Below are 20,220 nucleotides of genomic sequence, written 5' to 3'. Positions count from 1 at the left end.
TTCGCATGGGTCGATCTTATTTTTCGAGTATATTCATGTTAAAACTCGTATTTACACATAGTAACAAACTTATATTATTGTTCCAATATGTATTCTGCGTCGATAGAATATAAAAGCATTGAAATTTGTTGAGAATTCAAATTTCGCTTTTCGACTATACTTTATGAGCTAATAATCGCATATAACATATGAAACAAGGTTATAACGTCGAATCCAAAATAAAATAGATGTTTGATCTTATGAAATGCAATGTTCTAATTCGATTGGTAATATTTTTCAAACTGTGGCACGAGTATTATTAAAGATTTCTCGTTTTTAACTTCGCATATACTGAATTTCGCGTATGCCGATTACGTTTTTCGAAAATTATCATATGTGAACGCGTATTTAAACATAGTAAAAACGTTAAATTCTTGTTATATTCTTTGCTCTGCATCGATAGAATATAAAATCAATGAAATTGAACGAGATTTCAACTTTTCGTTTTTCGACGATACGCTTATATGAGCGAAAAATCGTATATACGATATGAAACAATGTTAAAAACTTTGATTTCAATATAATACAGATGCTTGTTCTTATGAAATGCAATGTTATGAATCGACTGGAAACCATTTTTAAATTGTGGCACGAGTATTATTAAAGATTTCACGATTTTAATTTCGCTTATACCGAAATTCGCGTTTTCGATTAAGTTTATCGATAATTATCATATGAAAACGAGTTTTTAAACATAATAAAAACGTTATATGCATGTTATATTCATTATTCTGTATCAATAGAATATAAAATCAATGAAATTGAACGAGGTTTCAACTTTTCGTTTTTCGACGATACGCTTATTTGAGCGAAAAATCGTAGATACGATATGAATCAATGTTAAAATCTTTAATTTCAATATAAAACAGATGTTTGATCTTATGAAATGCAATGTTCTGGAACGATTGGTATCATTTTTCAAACTGTGGCATAAGTATTATTAAAGATTTCACGATTTTAACTTCGCATATACTGAAATTCGCGTATGCCGATTACGTTTTTCGATAATTATCATATGTGAACGCGTATATAAACATAGTAAAAACGTCATATTCTTGTTATATTCTTTGCTCTGCATCGAGAGAATATAAAATCAATGAAATTGAACGAGATTTCAACTTTTCGTTTTTCGGCGGTACGCGTATATGAGCGAAAAATCGTATATACGATGTGAATCAAGGTTAAAACTTCAATTCCAAAGATAAAATAGATGTTTGATCTTATGAAATGCAATGTTCTGAATCGACTGGTAACTTTCTTCAAACTGGGGCACGAGTATTATTAAAGGTTTCACGATTTTAACTTCGTATATACCGAAATTCGCGTATGTCGAACACGTTTTTCGATAATTATCATATAATAACGCGTTTTTAAACATAGTAATAACGTTACATTCATGTTATATTCTTTATTCCCGCGTCGAGAGAATATAAACTCATTGAATTTGATGAGACTTCAATATTTCGTATTACGATGGTACGCCATTATGAACGAAAAATTGTATATACGATATGAAACAAGGTTAAAACGTCGATTCCAAGATTAAATAGATGTTTGATCTTCAGAAATACAATGTCCGAATTGATTGGTAACATTTTTCAAACGGTGGTACAAGTAATTTCAATGTTTTCACGATTTCATCTCCGCAATTCTCGAAATTCGCATGGGTCGATCTTATTTTTCGACTATATTCATGTTAAAACTCGTATTTACACATAGTAACAAACTTATATTATTTTTCCAATATGTATTCTGCGTCGATAGAAAATAAAAGCATTGAAATTTGTTGAGAATTCAAATTTCGCTTTTCGACTATACTTTATGAGCTAATAATCGCATATAACATATGAAACAAGGTTATAACGTCGAATCCAAAATAAAATAGATGTTTGATCTTATGAAATGCAATGTTCTAATTCGATTGGTAATATTTTTCAAACTGTGGCACGAGTATTATTAAAGATTTCTCGTTTTTAACTTCGCATATACTGAATTTCGCGTATGCCGATTACGTTTTTCGATAATTATCATATGTGAACGCGTATTTAAACATAGTAAAAACGTTAAATTCTTGTTATATTCTTTGCTCTGCATCGATAGAATATAAAATCAATGAAATTGAACGAGGTTTCCACTTTTCGTATTTCGACGATACGCTTATTTGAGCGAAAAATCGTATATATGATATGAAACAGTGTTAAAAACTGTGATTCAAATATAAAAATAGATGTTTGATCATATGAAATGCAATGTTCTGAATCGATTGGTAATATTTTTCAAACTGTGGCACAAGTATTATTAAAGATTTCACGATTTTAACTTCGCATATACCGAAATTCGCGTATGTTGATTAAGTTTATCGATAATTATCATATGAAAACGAGTATTTTAACATAGTAAAAACGTTATGTTCATGTAATATTCTTTATTCTGTATCAATAGAATATAAAATCAATGAAATTGAACGAGGTTTCCACTTTTCGTATTTCGACGATTAGCGTATATGAGCGAAAAATCGTATATACGATATGAAACAATGTTAAAATCTTTGATATCAATATAAAACAGATGTTTGACCTTATGAAATGCAATGTTCTGAAACGATTGGTAACATTTTTCAAACTGTGGCACAAGTATTATTAAAGATTTCACGATTTTTACTTCGCATATACCGAAATTCGCGTATGTCGATTACGTTTTTCGATAATTATCATATGTGAACGCGTATTTAAACATAGTAAAAACGTTATATTCTTGATATATTCTTTGCTCTGCATCGATAGAATATAAAATCAATGAAATTGAACGAGATTTCAACTTTTCGTTTTTCGGCGGTACGCGTATATTAGCGAAAAATCGTATATACGATGTGAAACAAGGTTAAAACTTCAATTCCAAAGATAAAATAGATGTTTGATCTTATGAAATGCAATGTTCTGAATCGACTGGTAACTTTCTTCAAACTGGGGCACGAGTATTATTAAAGGTTTCACGATTTTAACTTCGTATATACCGAAATTCGCGTATGTCGAACACGTTTTTCGATAATTATCATATAATAACGCGTTTTTAAACATAGTAATAACGTTACATTCATGTTATATTCTTTATTCTGCGTCGAGAGAATATAAACTCATTGAATTTGAATGAGATTTCAATATTTCGTATTACGATGGTACGCCATTATGAACGAAAAATTGTATATACGATATGAAACAAGGTTAAAACGTCGATTCCAAGATTAAATAGATGTTTGATCTTCAGAAATACAATGTCCGAATTGATTGGTAACATTTTTCAAACGGTGGTACAAGTAATTTCAATGTTTTCGCGATTTCATCTCCGCAATTCTCGAAATTCGCATGGGACGATCTTATTTTTCGACTATATTCATGTTAAAACTCATATTTACACATAGTAACAAACTTATATTATTGTTCCAATATGTATTCTGCGTCGATAGAATATAATAGCATTGAAATTTGTTGAGAATTCAAATTTCGCTTTTCGACGATACTTCTATATGAGCCAATAATCGCATATAACATATGAAACAAGGTTATATCGTCGATTCCAAAATAAAATAGATGTTTGATCTTATGAAATGCAATGTTCTGATTCGATTGGTAATATTTTTCAAACTGTGGCACTAGTATTATTAAAGATTTCTCGTTTTTAACTTCGCATATACTGAAATTCGCGTATGCCGATTACGTTTCTCGATAATTATCATATGTGAACGCGTATTTAAACATAGTAAAAACGTTAAATTCTTGTTATATTCTTTGCTCTGCATCAATAGAATATAAAATCAATGAAATTGAACGAGATTTCAACTTTTCCTTTTTCGACGATACGCTTATATGAGCGAAAAATCGTATATACGATATGAAACAATGTTAAAAACTTTGATTTCAATATAATACAGATGCTTGTTCTTATGAAATGCAATGTTATGAATCGACTGGTAACCATTTTTAAATTGTGGCACAAGTATTATTAAAGATTTCACGATTTTAATTTCGCATATACTGAAATTCGCGTATGCCGATTACGTTTTTCGATAATTATCATATGTGAACGCGTATATAAACATAGTAAAAACGTCATATTCTTGTTATATTCTTTGCTCTGCATCGATAGAATATAAAATCAATGAAATTGAACGAGATTTCAACATTTCGTTTTTCGACGATACGCTTATATGAGCGAAAAATCGTATATACGATATGAAACAGTGTTAAAAACTGTGATTCAAATATAAAAATAGATGTTTTATCATATGAAATGCAATGTTCTGAATCGATTGGTAACATTTTTCAAACTGTGGCACAAGTATTATTAAAGATTTCACGATTTTAACTTCGCATATACCGAAATTCGCGTATGTTGATTAAGTTTATCGATAATTATCATATGAAAACGATTATTTTAACATAGTAAAAACGTTATGTTCATGTTATATTCTTTATTCTGTATCAATAGAATATAAAATCAATGAAATTGAATGAGGTTTCCACTTTTCGTATTTCGACGATTAGCGTATATGAGCGAAAAATCGTATATACGATATGAAACAATGTTAAAATCTTTGATATCAATATAAAACAGATGTTTGACCTTATGAAATGCAATGTTCTGAAACGATTGGTAACATTTTTCAAACTGTGGCACAAGTATTATTAAAGATTTCACGATTTTTACTTCGCATATACCGAAATTCGCGTATGTCGATTACGTTTTTCGATAATTATCATATGTGAACGCGTATTTAAACATAGTAAAAACGTTATATTCTTGATATATTCTTTGCTCTGCATCGATAGAATATAAAATCAATGAAATTGAACGAGATTTCAACTTTTCGTTTTTCGGCGGTACGTGTATATTAGCGAAAAATCGTATATACGATGTGAAACAAGGTTAAAACTTCAATTCCAAAGATAAAATAAATGTTTGATCTTATGAAATGCAATGTTCTGAATCGACTGGTAACTTTCTTCAAACTGGGGCACGAGTATTAATAAAGGTTTCACGATTTTAACTTCGTATATACCGAAATTCGCGTATGTCGAACACGTTTTTCGATAATTATCATATAATAACGCGTTTTTAAACATAGTAATAACGTTACATTCATGTTATATTCTTTATTCTGCGTCGAGAGAATATAAACTCATTGAATTTGAATGAGATTTCAATATTTCGTATTACGATGGTACGCCATTGTGAACGAAAAATTGTATATACGAAATGAAACAAGGTTAAAACGTCGATTCCAAGATTAAATAGATGTTTGATCTTCAGAAATACAATGTCCGAATTGATTGGTAACATTTTTCAAACGGTGGTACAAGTAATTTCAATGTTTTCACGATTTCATCTCCGCAATTCTCGAAATTCGCATGGGTCGATCTTATTTTTCGATTATATTCATGTTAAAACTCGTATTTACACATAGTAACAAACTTATATTATTGTTCCAATATGTATTCTGCGTCGATAGAATATAAAAGCATTGAAATTTGTTGAGAATTCAAATTTCGCTTTTCGACTATACTTTATGAGCTAATAATCGCATATAACATATGAAACAAGGTTATAACGTCGAATCCAAAATAAAATAGATGTTTGATCTTATGAAATGCAATGTTCTAATTCGATTGGTAATATTTTTCAAACTGTGGCACGAGTATTATTAAAGATTTCTCGTTTTTAACTTCGCATATACTGAATTTCGCGTATGCCGATTACGTTTTTCGATAATTATCATATGAAAACGAGAATTTAAACATTGTAAAAACGTTAAATTCTTGTTATATTCTTTGCTCTGCATCGATAGAATATAAAATCAATGAAATTGAACGAGATTTCAACTTTTCGTTTTTCGACGATACGCTTATATGTGCGAAAAATCTTATATACGATATGAAACAATGTTAAAAACTTTGATTTCAATATAATACAGATGCTTGTTCTTATGAAATGCAATGTTATGAATCGACTGGTAACCATTTTTAAATTGTGGCACAAGTATTATTAAAGATTTCACGATTTTAATTTCGCTTATACCGAAATTCGCGTTTTCGATTAAGTTTATCGATAATTATCATATGAAAACGAGTTTTTAAACATAATAAAAACGTTATATGCATGTTATATTCATTATTCTGTATCAATAGAATATAAAATCAATGAAATTGAACGAGGTTTCAACTTTTCGTTTTTCGACGATACGCTTATTTGAGCGAAAAATCGTAGATACGATATGAATCAATGTTAAAATCTTTAATTTCAATATAAAACAGATGTTTGATCTTATGAAATGCAATGTTCTGGAACGATTGGTATCATTTTTCAAACTGTGGCATAAGTATTATTAAAGATTTCACGATTTTAACTTCGCATATACTGAAATTCGCGTATGCCGATTACGTTTTTCGATAATTATCATATGTGAACGCGTATATAAACATAGTAAAAACGTCATATTCTTGTTATATTCTTTGCTCTGCATCGATAGAATATAAAATCAATGAAATTGAACGAGATTTCAACATTTCGTTTTTCGACGATACGCTTATATGAGCGAAAAATCGTATATACGATATGAAACAGTGTTAAAAACTGTGATTCAAATATAAAAATAGATGTTTTATCATATGAAATGCAATGTTCTGAATCGATTGGTAACATTTTTCAAACTGTGGCACAAGTATTATTAAAGATTTCACGATTTTAACTTCGCATATACCGAAATTCGCGTATGTTGATTAAGTTTATCGATAATTATCATATGAAAACGATTATTTTAACATAGTAAAAACGTTATGTTCATGTTATATTCTTTATTCTGTATCAATAGAATATAAAATCAATGAAATTGAACGAGGTTTCCACTTTTCGTATTTCGACGATTAGCGTATATGAGCGAAAAATCGTATATACGATATGAAACAATGTTAAAATCTTTGATATCAATATAAAACAGATGTTTGACCTTATGAAATGCAATGTTCTGAAACGATTGGTAACATTTTTCAAACTGTGCCACAAGTATTATTAAAGATTTCACGATTTTTACTTCGCATATACCGAAATTCGCGTATGTCGATTACGTTTTTCGATAATTATCATATGTGAACGCGTATTTAAACATAGTAAAAACGTTATATTCTTGATATATTCTTTGCTCTGCATCGATAGAATATAAAATCAATGAAATTGAACGAGATTTCAACTTTTCGTTTTTCGGCGGTACGTGTATATTAGCGAAAAATCGTATATACGATGTGAAACAAGGTTAAAACTTCAATTCCAAAGATAAAATAAATGTTTGATCTTATGAAATGCAATGTTCTGAATCGACTGGTAACTTTCTTCAAACTGGGGCACGAGTATTAATAAAGGTTTCACGATTTTAACTTCGTATATACCGAAATTCGCGTATGTCGAACACGTTTTTCGATAATTATCATATAATAACGCGTTTTTAAACATAGTAATAACGTTACATTCATGTTATATTCTTTATTCTGCGTCGAGAGAATATAAACTCATTGAATTTGAATGAGATTTCAATATTTCGTATTACGATGGTACGCCATTGTGAACGAAAAATTGTATATACGAAATGAAACAAGGTTAAAACGTCGATTCCAAGATTAAATAGATGTTTGATCTTCAGAAATACAATGTCCGAATTGATTGGTAACATTTTTCAAACGGTGGTACAAGTAATTTCAATGTTTTCACGATTTCATCTCCGCAATTCTCGAAATTCGCATGGGTCGATCTTATTTTTCGACGATATTCATGTTAAAACTCGTATTTACACATAGTAACAAACTTATATTATTGTTCCAATATGTATTCTGCGTCGATAGAATATAAAAGCATTGAAATTTGTTGAGAATTAAAATTTCGCTTTTCGACGATACTTCTATATGAGCTAATAATCGTATATAACATATGAAACAAGGTTATATCGTCGATTCCAAAATAAAATAGATGTTTGATCTTATGAAATGCAATGTTCTGATTCGATTGGTAATATTTTTCAAACTGTGGCACGAGTATTATTAAAGATTTCTCGTTTTTAACTTCGCATATACTGAAATTCGCGTATGCCGATTACGTTTCTCGATAATTATCATATGTGAACGCGTATTTAAACATAGTAAAAACGTTAAATTCTTGTTATATTCTTTGCTCTGCATCAATAGAATATAAAATCAATGAAATTGAACGAGATTTCAACTTTTCGTTTTTCGACGATACGCTTATATGAGCGAATAATCGTATATACGATATGAAACAATGTTAAAAACTTTGATTTCAATATAATACAGATGCTTGTTCTTATGAAATGCAATGTTATGAATCGACTGGTAACCATTTTTAAATTGTGGCACAAGTATTATTAAAGATTTCACGATTTTAATTTCGCTTATACCGAAATTCGCATTTTCGATTAAGTTTATCGATAATTATCATATGAAAACGAGTTTTTAAACATAATAAAAACGTTATATGCATGTTTTATTCATTATTCTGTATCAATAGAATATAAAATCAATGAAATTGAACGAGGTTTCAACTTTTCGTTTTTCGACGATACGCTTATTTGAGCGAAAAATCGTAGATACGATATGAATCAATGTTAAAATCTTTAATTTCAATATAAAACAGATGTTTGATCTTATGAAATGCAATGTTCTGGAACGATTGGTATCATTTTTCAAACTGTGGCATAAGTATTATTAAAGATTTCACGATTTTAACTTCGCATATACTGAAATTCGCGTATGCCGATTACGTTTTTCGATAATTATCATATGTGAACGCGTATATAAACATAGTAAAAACGTCATATTCTTGTTATATTCTTTGCTCTGCATCGATAGAATATAAAATCAATGAAATTGAACGAGATTTCAACATTTCGTTTTTCGACGATACGCTTATATGAGCGAAAAATCGTATATACGATATGAAACAGTGTTATTAACTGTGATTCAAATATAAAAATAGATGTTTGATCATATGAAATGCAATGTTCTGAATCGATTGGTAACATTTTTCAAACTGTGGCACAAGTATTATTAAAGATTTCACGATTTTAACTACGCATATACCGAAATTCGCGTAGGTCGATTAAGTTTTTCGATAATTATCTTATGAAAACGCGTACTTAAACATAGTAAAAACGTTATATTCTTCTTGTATTCTTTATTCTGCGTCGATAGAATATAAAAACAATGATATTGAACGAGATTTCAACTTTTCGTTTTTCGACCGAACGCGTATATGAGCGAAAAATCGCATATACGATATGAAACAATGTTAAAATCTTTGATTTCAATATAAAACAGATGTTTGATCCTATGAAATGCAATGTTCTGAATCGATTGGTAACATTTTTCAAACTGTGGCACAAGTATTATTAAAGATTTCATGATTTTAACTTCGCATATACCGAAAATCGCGTATGTCGATTACGTTTTTCGATAATTATCATATGAAAACGCCTATATAAACATAGTAAAAACGATATATTCTTGTTGTATTCTTCTTTCTGCGTCGATGGAATATAAAAACAATGATATTGAAGGAGATTTCAACTTTTCGTTTTTCGACGAAACGCGTATATGAGCGAAAAATCGCATATACGATATGAAACAATGTTAAAATCTTTGATTTCAATATAAAACAGATGTTTGATCCTATGAAATGCAATGTTCTGAATCGATTGGTAACATTTTTCAAACTGTGGCACGAGTTTTATTAAAGGTTTCACGATTTTAACTTCGTCTATACCGAAATTCGCGTATGTCGAACACGTTTTTCGATAATTATCATATGAAAACGCCTATATAAACATAGTAAAAACGATATATTCTTGTTGTATTCTTTTTTCTGCGTCGATGGAATATAAAAACAATGATATTGAACGAGATATCAACTTTCCGTTTTTCGACGATACCCGTATATGAGCGAAAAATCGTATATACGATATGAAACAGTGTTAATAACTTTGATTCAAATATAAAAATAGATGTTTGATCATATCAAATGCAATGTTCTGAATCGATTGGTAACATTTTTGAAACTGTGGCACACGTATTATTAAAGATTTCACGATTTTAACTACGCATATACCGAAATTCGCGTAGGTCGATTACGTTTTTCGATAATTATATTATGAAAACGCGTATTTAAACACAGTAAAAACGTTATATTCTTGTTGTATTCTATATTCTGCGTCGATAGAATATAAAATCAATGAAACTGAACGAGATTTCAACTTTTCGTTTTTCGACGATTAGCGTATATGAGCGAAAAATCGTATATACGATATGAAACAGTGTTAATAACTTTGATTCAAATATAAAAATAGATGTTTGGTCATATGAAATGCAATGTTCTGAATCGATTGGTAGCATTTTTCAAACTGTGGCACACGTATTATTAAAGATTTCATGATTTTAACTTCGCATATACCGAAAATCGCGTATGTCGATTACGTTTTTCGATAATTATCATATGAAAACGCCTATATAAACATAGTAAAAACGATATATTCTTGTTGTATTCTTCTTTCTGCGTCGATGGAATATAAAAACAATGATATTGAAGGAGATTTCAACTTTTCGTTTTTCGACGAAACGCGTATATGAGCGAAAAATCGCATATACGATATGAAACAATGTTAAAATCTTTGATTTCAATATAAAACAGATGTTTGATCCTATGAAATGCAATGTTCTGAATCGATTGGTAACATTTTTCAAACTGTGGCACGAGTTTTATTAAAGGTTTCACGATTTTAACTTCGTCTATACCGAAATTCGCGTATGTCGAACACGTTTTTCGATAATTATCATATGAAAACGCCTATATAAACATAGTAAAAACGATATATTCTTGTTGTATTCTTTTTTCTGCGTCGATGGAATATAAAAACAATGATATTGAACGAGATATCAACTTTTCGTTTTTCGACGATACCCGTATATGAGCGAAAAATCGTATATACGATATGAAACAGTGTTAATAACTTTGATTCAAATATAAAAATAGATGTTTGATCATATCAAATGCAATGTTCTGAATCGATTGGTAACATTTTTGAAACTGTGGCACACGTATTATTAAAGAATTCACGATTTTAACTACGGATATACCGAAATTCGCGTAGGTCGATTACGTTTTTCGATAATTATCTTATGAAAACGCGTATTTAAACATAGTAAAAACGTTATATTCTTGTTGTATTCTATATTCTGCGTCGATAGAATATAAAATCAATGAAATTGAACGAGATTTCAACTTTTCGTTTTTCGACGAAACGCGTATATGAGCGAAACATCGTATATACGATATGAAATAATGTTAAAATATTTGATTTCAATATAAAACAGATGTTTGATCTTATGAAATGCAATATTCTGAATCGATTGGTAACATTTTTCAAACTGTGGCACAAGTATTATTAAAGATTTCACGATTTTAACTTCGCATATACCGAAATTCGCGAATGTCTATTACGTTTTTCGATAATTATCATATGTGAACGCGTATTTAAACATAGTAAAAACGTTATATTCATGTTATATTCTTTATTCTGCATCAATAGAATATAAACTCAATGAAATTGAACGAGATTTCAACTTTTCGTATTTCGACAATTAGCGTATATGAGCGAAAAATCGTATATACGATATGAAACAATGTTAAATCGTCGATTCCTAGATAAAATAAATGTTTGATCTTATGAAATGAAATGTTCTGAATCGACTGGTAACTTTTTTCAAACTGTGGCACGAGTATTATTAAAGGTTTCACGATTTTAACTTCGAATATACCGAAATTCGCGTATGTCGATTACGTATTTCGATAATTATCATATGAAAACGCCTATATAAACATAATAAAAACGATATATTCTTGTTGTATTTCTTTTTTCTGCGTCGATGGAATATAAAAACAATGATATTGAACGAGATTTCAGCTTTTCGTTTTTCGACGATACGCGTTTATGAGCGAAAAATCGAATATACGTTATGAAGCAATGTTAAAACCTTTGATTCCAATATAAAACAGATGTTTGATCTTATGAAATGCAATGTTCTGAATCGACTGGTAACTTTTTTCAAACTGTGGCACGAGTTTTATTAAAGGTTTCACGATTTTAACTTCGTCTATACCGAAATTCGCGTAGGTCAATTACGTTTTTCGATAATTATCTTATGAAAACGCCTATATAAACATAGTAAAAACGGTATGTTCTTGTTATATTCTTTTTTCTGCGTCGATGGAATATAAAAACAATGATATTGAACGAGATTTCAACTTTTCGTTTTTCGACGATGCCCGTATATGAGCGAAAAATCGTATATACGATATGAAACAGTGTTAATAACTTTTATTCAAATATAAAAATAGATGTTTGATCATATCAAATGCAATGTTCTGAATCGATTGGTAACATTTTTGAAATTGTGGCACACGTATTATTAAAGATTTCACGATTTTAACTACGCATATACCGAAATTCGCGTAGGTCGATTACGTTTTTGATAATTATCTTATGAAAACGCGTATTTAAACATAGTAAAAACGTTATATTCTTGTTGTATTCTTTATTCTGCGTCGATAGAATATAAAAACAATGATATTGAACGAGATTTCAACTTTTCGTTTTTCGACGAAACGCGTATATGTGCGAAAAATCGCATATACGATATGAAACAATGTTAAAATCTTTGATTTCAATATAAAACAGAAGTTTGATCCTATGAAATGCAATGTTCTGAATCGATTGGTAACATTTTTCAAACTGTGGTACAAGTATTATTAAAGATTTCACGATTTTAACTTCGCATATACCGAAAATCGCGTATGTCGATTTCGTTTTTCGATAATTATCATATGAAAACGCCTATATAAACATAGTAAAAACGATATATTCTTGTTGTATTCTTTTTTCTGCGTCGATGGAATATAAAAACAATGATATTGAACGAGATTTCAGCTTTTCGTTTTTCGACGATTAGCGTATATGAGCGAAAAATCGTATATACGATATGAAACAGTGTTAATAACTTTTATTCAAATATAAAAATAGATGTTTGATCATATCAAATGCAATGTTCTGAATCGATTGGTAACCTTTTTGAAATTGTGGCACACGTATTATTAAAGATTTCACGATTTTAACTACGCATATACCGAAATTCGCGTAGGTCGATTACGTTTTTCGGTAATTATCTTATGAAAACGCGTATTTAAACATAGTAAAAACGTTATATTCTTGTTGTATTCTTTATTCTGCGTCGATAGAATATAAAAACAATGATATTGAACGAGATTTCAACTTTTCGTTTTTCGACGAAACGCGTATATGTGCGAAAAATCGCATATACGATATGAAACAATGTTAAAATCTTTGATTTCAATATAAAACAGAAGTTTGATCCTATGAAATGCAATGTTCTGAATCGATTGGTAACATTTTTCAAACTGTGGCACTAGTATTATTAAAGATTTCACGATTTTAACTTCGCATATACCGAAAATCGCGTATGTCGATTTCGTTTTTCGATAATTATCATATGAAAACGCCTATATAAACATAGTAAAAACGATATATTCTTGTTGTATTCTTTTTTCTGCGTCGATGGAATATAAAAACAATGATATTGAACGAGATTTCAGCTTTTCGTTTTTCGACGATTAGCGTATATGAGCGAAAAATCGTATATACGATATGAAACAGTGTTAATAACTTTGATTCAAATATAAAAATAGATGTTTGGTCATATGAAATGCAATGTTCTGAATCGATTGGTAACATTTTTCAAACTGTGGCACACGTATTATTAAAGGTTTCACGATTTTAACTTCGTATATACCGAAATTCGCGTATGTCGAACACGTTTTTCGATAATTATCATATGTGAACGCGTATTTAAACATAGTAAGAACGTTATATTCTTGTTATATTCTTTGCTCTGCGACGATAGAATATAAAATCAATGAAATTGAACGAGATTTCAACTTTTCGTTTTTCGACGAAACGCGTATATGAGCGAAACATCGTATATACGATATGAAATATTGTTAAAATATTTGATTTCAATATAAAACAGATGTTTGATCTTATGAAATGCAATATTCTGAATCGATTGGTAACATTTTTCAAACTGTGGCACAAGTATTATTAAAGATTTCACGATTTTAACTTCGCATATACCGAAATTCGCGTATGTCTATTACGTTTTTCGATAATTATCATATGTGAACGCGTATTTAAACATAGTAAAAACGTTATATTCATGTTATATTCTTTATTCTGCATCAATAGAATATAAAATCAATGAAATTGAACGAGGTTTCAACTTTTCGTTTTTCGACGATACGCGTATTTGAGCGAAAAATCGTAGATACGATATGAAACAATGTTAAAATCTATGAATAAAATATAAAACAGATGTTTGATCCGATGAAGTGCAATGTTCTGAATAGATAGGTAACTTTTTTCAAACTGTGGCACAAGTATTATTAAAGATTTCACGATTTTAATTTCGCTTATACCGAAATTCGCGTAGGTCGATTACGTTTTTCGATAATTATATTGTGAAAACGCGTATTTAAACATAGTAGAAACGTTATATTCTTGTTGTATTCTTTATTCTGCGTCGATAGAATATAAACTCAATGAAATTGAACGAGATTTCAACTTTTCGTATTTCGACAATTAGCGTATATGAGCGAAAAATCGTATATACGTTATGAAACAATGTTAAATCGTCGATTCCTAGATAAAATAAATGTTTGATCTTATGAAATGAAATGTTCTGAATCGACTGGTAACTTTTTTCAAACTGTGGCACGAGTATTATTAAAGGTTCCACGATTTTAACTTCGTATATACCGAAATTCGCGTATGTCGAACACGTTTTTCGATAGTTATCATATGAAAACGCGTTTTTAAACATAGTAAAAACGTTACAATCATGTTATATTCTTTAATCTGCGTCGAAAGAATATAAACTCATTGAATTTGAATGAGATTTCAATATTTCGTATTACGTTGGCACGCCATTATGAACGAAAAATTGTATATACGATATGAAACAAGGTTAAAACGTCGATTCCAAGATTAAATAGTTGTTTGATCTTCAGAAATACAATGTCCGAATTGATTGGTAACATTTTTCAAACGGTGGTACAAGTAATTTCAATGTTTTCACGATTTCATCTCCGCAATTCTCGAAATTCGCATGTGTCGATCTTATTTTTCGACAATATTCATGTTAAAACTCGTATATACACATAGTAACAAACTTATATTCTTGTTCCAATATGTATTCTGCGTCGATAGAATATAAAAGCATTGAAATTGGTTGAGAATTCAAATTTCGCTTTTCGACGATACTTCTTTATGAGCTAATAATCATATAAAACATATGAAACAAGGTAATAACGTCGATTCCAAAATAAAATACATGTTTGATCTTATGAAATGCAATGATCTGATTCGATTGGTAATATTTTTCAAACTTTGGCACGAGTATTATTAAAGATTTCACGATTGTAACTTCGCATATACGGAAATTCGCGTATGCCGATTACGTTTTTCGATAATTATCATATGTGAACGCGTATTTAAACATAGCAAAAACGTTATATTCTTGTTATATTCTTTCCTCTGCATCGATAGAATATAAAATCAATGAAATTGAACGAGATTTCAACTTTTCGTTTTTGGACGATACGCTAATATTAGCGAAAAATCGTATATACGATATGAAACAATGTTAAAAACTTTGATTTCAATGTAAAACAGATGCTTGTTCTTATGAAATGCAATGTTATGAATTGACTGGTAACCATTTTCAAATTGTGGCACAAGTATTATTAAAGATTTCACGATTTTAATTTCGCTTATACCAAAATTCGCGTTATCGATTAAGTTTATCGATAATTATCATATGAAAACGAGTTTTTAAACATAGTAAAAATATTATATTCATGTTAGATTCTTTATTCTGCATCAATAGAGTATAAAATCAATGAAATTGAACGAGGTTTCAACTTTTCGTCTTTCGACGAACCGCGTATTTGAGCGAAAAATCGTAGATACGATATGAAACAATGTTAAAATCTTTAATTTCAATATAAAACAGATGTTTGATCTTATGAAATGCAATGTTCTGGAATGATTGGTAACATTTTTCAAACTGTGGCACAAGTATTATTAAAGATTTCACGATTTTAATTTCGCTTATACCGAAATTCGCGTTATCGATTAAGTTTATCGATAATTATGATATGAAAACGAGTATTTAAACATAGTAAAAACGTTATATTCTTGTTATATTCTTTGCTCTGCATCGATAGAATATAAAATCAATGAAATTGAACGAGATCTCAACTATTCGTTTTTCAACGGTACGCGTATATGGGCGAAAAATCGTATATACGATGTGAAACAAGGTTAAAACGTCGACTCCAAGATAAAATAGATGTTTGATCTTATGAAATGAAATGTTCTGAATCGACTGGTAACTTTTTTCAAACTGTGGCACGAGTATTATTAAAGATTTCACGATTTTAATTTCGCTTATACCGAAATTCGCGTAGGTCAATTACGTTTTTCGATAATTATCTTATGAAAACGCGTATTTAAACATAGTAGAAACGTTATATTCTTGTTATATTGTTTGCTCTGCATCGATAGAATATAAAATCAATGAAATTGAACGAGATTTCAACTTTTCGTTTTTCGACGATACGCTAATATGAGCGAAAAATCGTATATACGATATGAAACAATGTTAAAAACTTTGATTTCAATATAAAACAGTTGCTTGTTCTTATGAAATGCAATGTTATGAATTGACTGGTAACCATTGTCAAATTGTGGCACAAGTATTATTAAAGAATTCACGATTTTAATTTCGCTTATATCGAAATTCGCTTTATCGAATAAGTTTATCGATAATTATCATATGAAAACGAGTTTCTAAACATAGTAAAAATGTTATATTCATGTTATATTCTTTAATCTGCGTCGAGAGAATATAAACTCATTGAATTTGAATGAGATTTCATTATTTCGTATTTCGATGGTACGCCATTATGAACGAAAAAACGTATATACGATAAGACACAAGGTTAAAACGTCGATTCCAAGATAAAATAGATGTTTGATCTTCAGAAATACAATGTCCGAATCGATTGGAAACAATTCTCAGGCTGTGGTACGAGTTAGTTCAATGCTTTCACGATTAAATCTCAGCAATTAACGAAATTCGCATGTGTCGATCTCATTTTTCTACAATATTCATGTTGAAACTCGTATTTACACATAGTGACAAACTTATGATCTTGTTCCATTGTATATTCTGCGTCGATAGAATATAATAGCATTGATATTGGTTGAGATTTCAAATTTCGTAATTCGATGATACTTCTTTATGAGCTAATAATCGTATATAAAATATGAAACAAGGTTATAACGTCGATTCCAAGATAAAATGAATGTTTGATCTACAGAAATACAATGTCCGTATAGATTGGAAACATTTCTCAAGCTGTGGTACGAGTAAGTTTTATGATTTCACGATTACATCTCTGCAATTAAAGAAATTCGCATGTGTCGATCTCAATTTTCAACAATATTCATGTTAAAACTCGTATTTACACATAGTGACAAACTTATGTTCTTGTTCCATTGTATATTCTGCGTCGATAGAATATAAAAGCATTGATATTGATTGAGATTTGAAATTTCGTATTTCGATGATACTTCTTGATGAGCTAATAATCGTATACATCATATGAAACAAGGTTATAACGTCGATTCCAAGATAAAATGGATGTTTGATCTTCAGAAATACAATGTCCGAATAGATTGGAAACATTTCTGAAGCTGTGGTACGAGTAATTTCAATGTGTTCACGATTTTATCTCAGCATTTAACAAAATTCGCATTTGTCGATCTCATTTTTCGACAATTTTCATGTTAAAACTTCTATTTACACACAGTCAGGCAGATATATTCTTGTTGTAATCTTTATTATGCGTCGACAGAATATAAACTAATTGAATTTGAATGAGATTTCATTATTTCGTATTTCGATGGTACGCCATTATGAACGAAAAAACGTATATACGATAAGACACAAGGTTAAAACGTCGATTCCAAGATAAAATAGATGTTTGATCTTCAGAAATACAATGTCCGAATCGATTGGAAACAATTCTCAAGCTGTGGTACGAGTTAGTTCAATATTTTCACGATTAAATCTCAGCAATTAACGAAATTCGCATGTGTCGATCTCATTTTTCTACAATATTCATGTTGAAACTCGTATTTACACATAGTGACAAACTTATGATCTTGATCCATTGTATATTCTGCGTCGATAGAATATAATAGCATTGATATTGATTGAGATTTCAAATTTCGTAATTCGATGATACTTCTTTATGAGCTAATAATCGTATATAAAATATGAAACAAGGTTATAACGTCGATTCCAAGATAAAATGAATGATTGATCTACAAAAATACAATGTCCGAATAGATTGGAAACATTTCTCAAGCTGTGGTACGAGTAATTTCAATGTGTTCACGATTTTATCTCAGCATTTAACAAAATTCGCATTTGCCGATCTCATTTTTCGACAATTTTCATGTTAAAACTTCTATTTACACACAGTCAGGCAGATATATTCTTGTTGTAATCTTTATTATGCGTCGACAGAATATAAACTAATTGAATTTGAATGAGATTTCATTATTTCGTATTTCGATGGTACGCCATTATGAACGAAAAAACGTATATACGATAAGACACAAGGTTAAAACGTCGATTCCAAGATAAAATAGATGTTTGATCTTCAGAAATACAATGTCCGAATCGATTGGAAACAATTCTCAGGCTGTGGTACGAGTTAGTTCAATGCTTTCACGATTAGATCTCAGCAATTAACGAAATTCGCATGTGTCGATCTCATTTTTCTACAATATTCATGTTGAAACTCGTATTTACACATAGTGACAAACTTATGATCTTGTTCCATTGTATATTCTGCGTCGATAGAATATAAAAGCATTGATATTGATTGAGATTTGAAATTTCGTATTTCGATGATACTTCTTTATGAGCTAATAATCGTATACATCATATGAAACAAGGTTATAACGTCGATTCCAAGATAAAATGGATGTTTGATCTTCAGAAATACAATGTCCGAATAGTTTGGAAACATTTCTGAAGCTGTGGTACGAGTAATTTCAATGTGTTTACGATTTTATCTCAGCATTTAACAAAATTCGCATTTGTCGATCTCATTTTTCGACAATTTTCATGTTAAAACTTCTATTTACACACAGTCAGGCAGATATATTCTTGTTGTAATCTTTATTCTGCGTCGACAGAATATAAACTAATTGAATTTGAATGAGATTTCATTATTTCGTATTTCGATGGTACGCAATTATGAACGAAAAAACGTATATACGATAAGAAACAAGGTTAAAACGTCGATTCCAATATAAAATAGATGTTTGATCTTCAGAAATACAATGTCCGAATCGATTGGAAACAATTCTCAAGCTGTGGTACGTGTTAGTTCAATGCTTTCACGATTAAATTTCTGCAATTAACGAAATTCGCATGTGTCGATCTCATTTTTCTACAATATTCATGTTGAAACTCGAATTTACACATAGTGACAAACTTATGTTCTTGTTCCATTGTGTATTCTGCGTCGACAGAATATAATAGCATTGATATTGATTGAGATTTCAAATTTCGTATTTCGATGATACTTCTTTATGAGCTAATAATCGTATATAAAATATGAAACAAGGTTATAACGTCGATTCCAAGATAAAATGGATGTTTGATCTTAAGAAATACAATGTCCGAATAGATTGGAAACATTTCTCAAGCTGTGGTACGAGTAAGTTCAATGATTTCACGATTACATCTCTGCAATTAAAGAAATTCGCATGTGTCGATCTTAATTTTCGACAATATTCATGTTAAAACTCGTATTTACACATAGTGACAAACTTATGTTCTTGTTCCATTGTATATTCTGCGTCGATAGAATATAAAAGCATTGATATTGATTGAGATTTGAAATTTCGTATTTCGA

Source organism: Vespa crabro, chromosome 1 (assembly GCF_910589235.1).
Source record: "Vespa crabro chromosome 1, iyVesCrab1.2, whole genome shotgun sequence".
NCBI classification, from domain to species: Eukaryota; Metazoa; Arthropoda; class Insecta; order Hymenoptera; family Vespidae; genus Vespa; species Vespa crabro.
Note: the sequence above shows the minus strand (reverse complement) of the source record.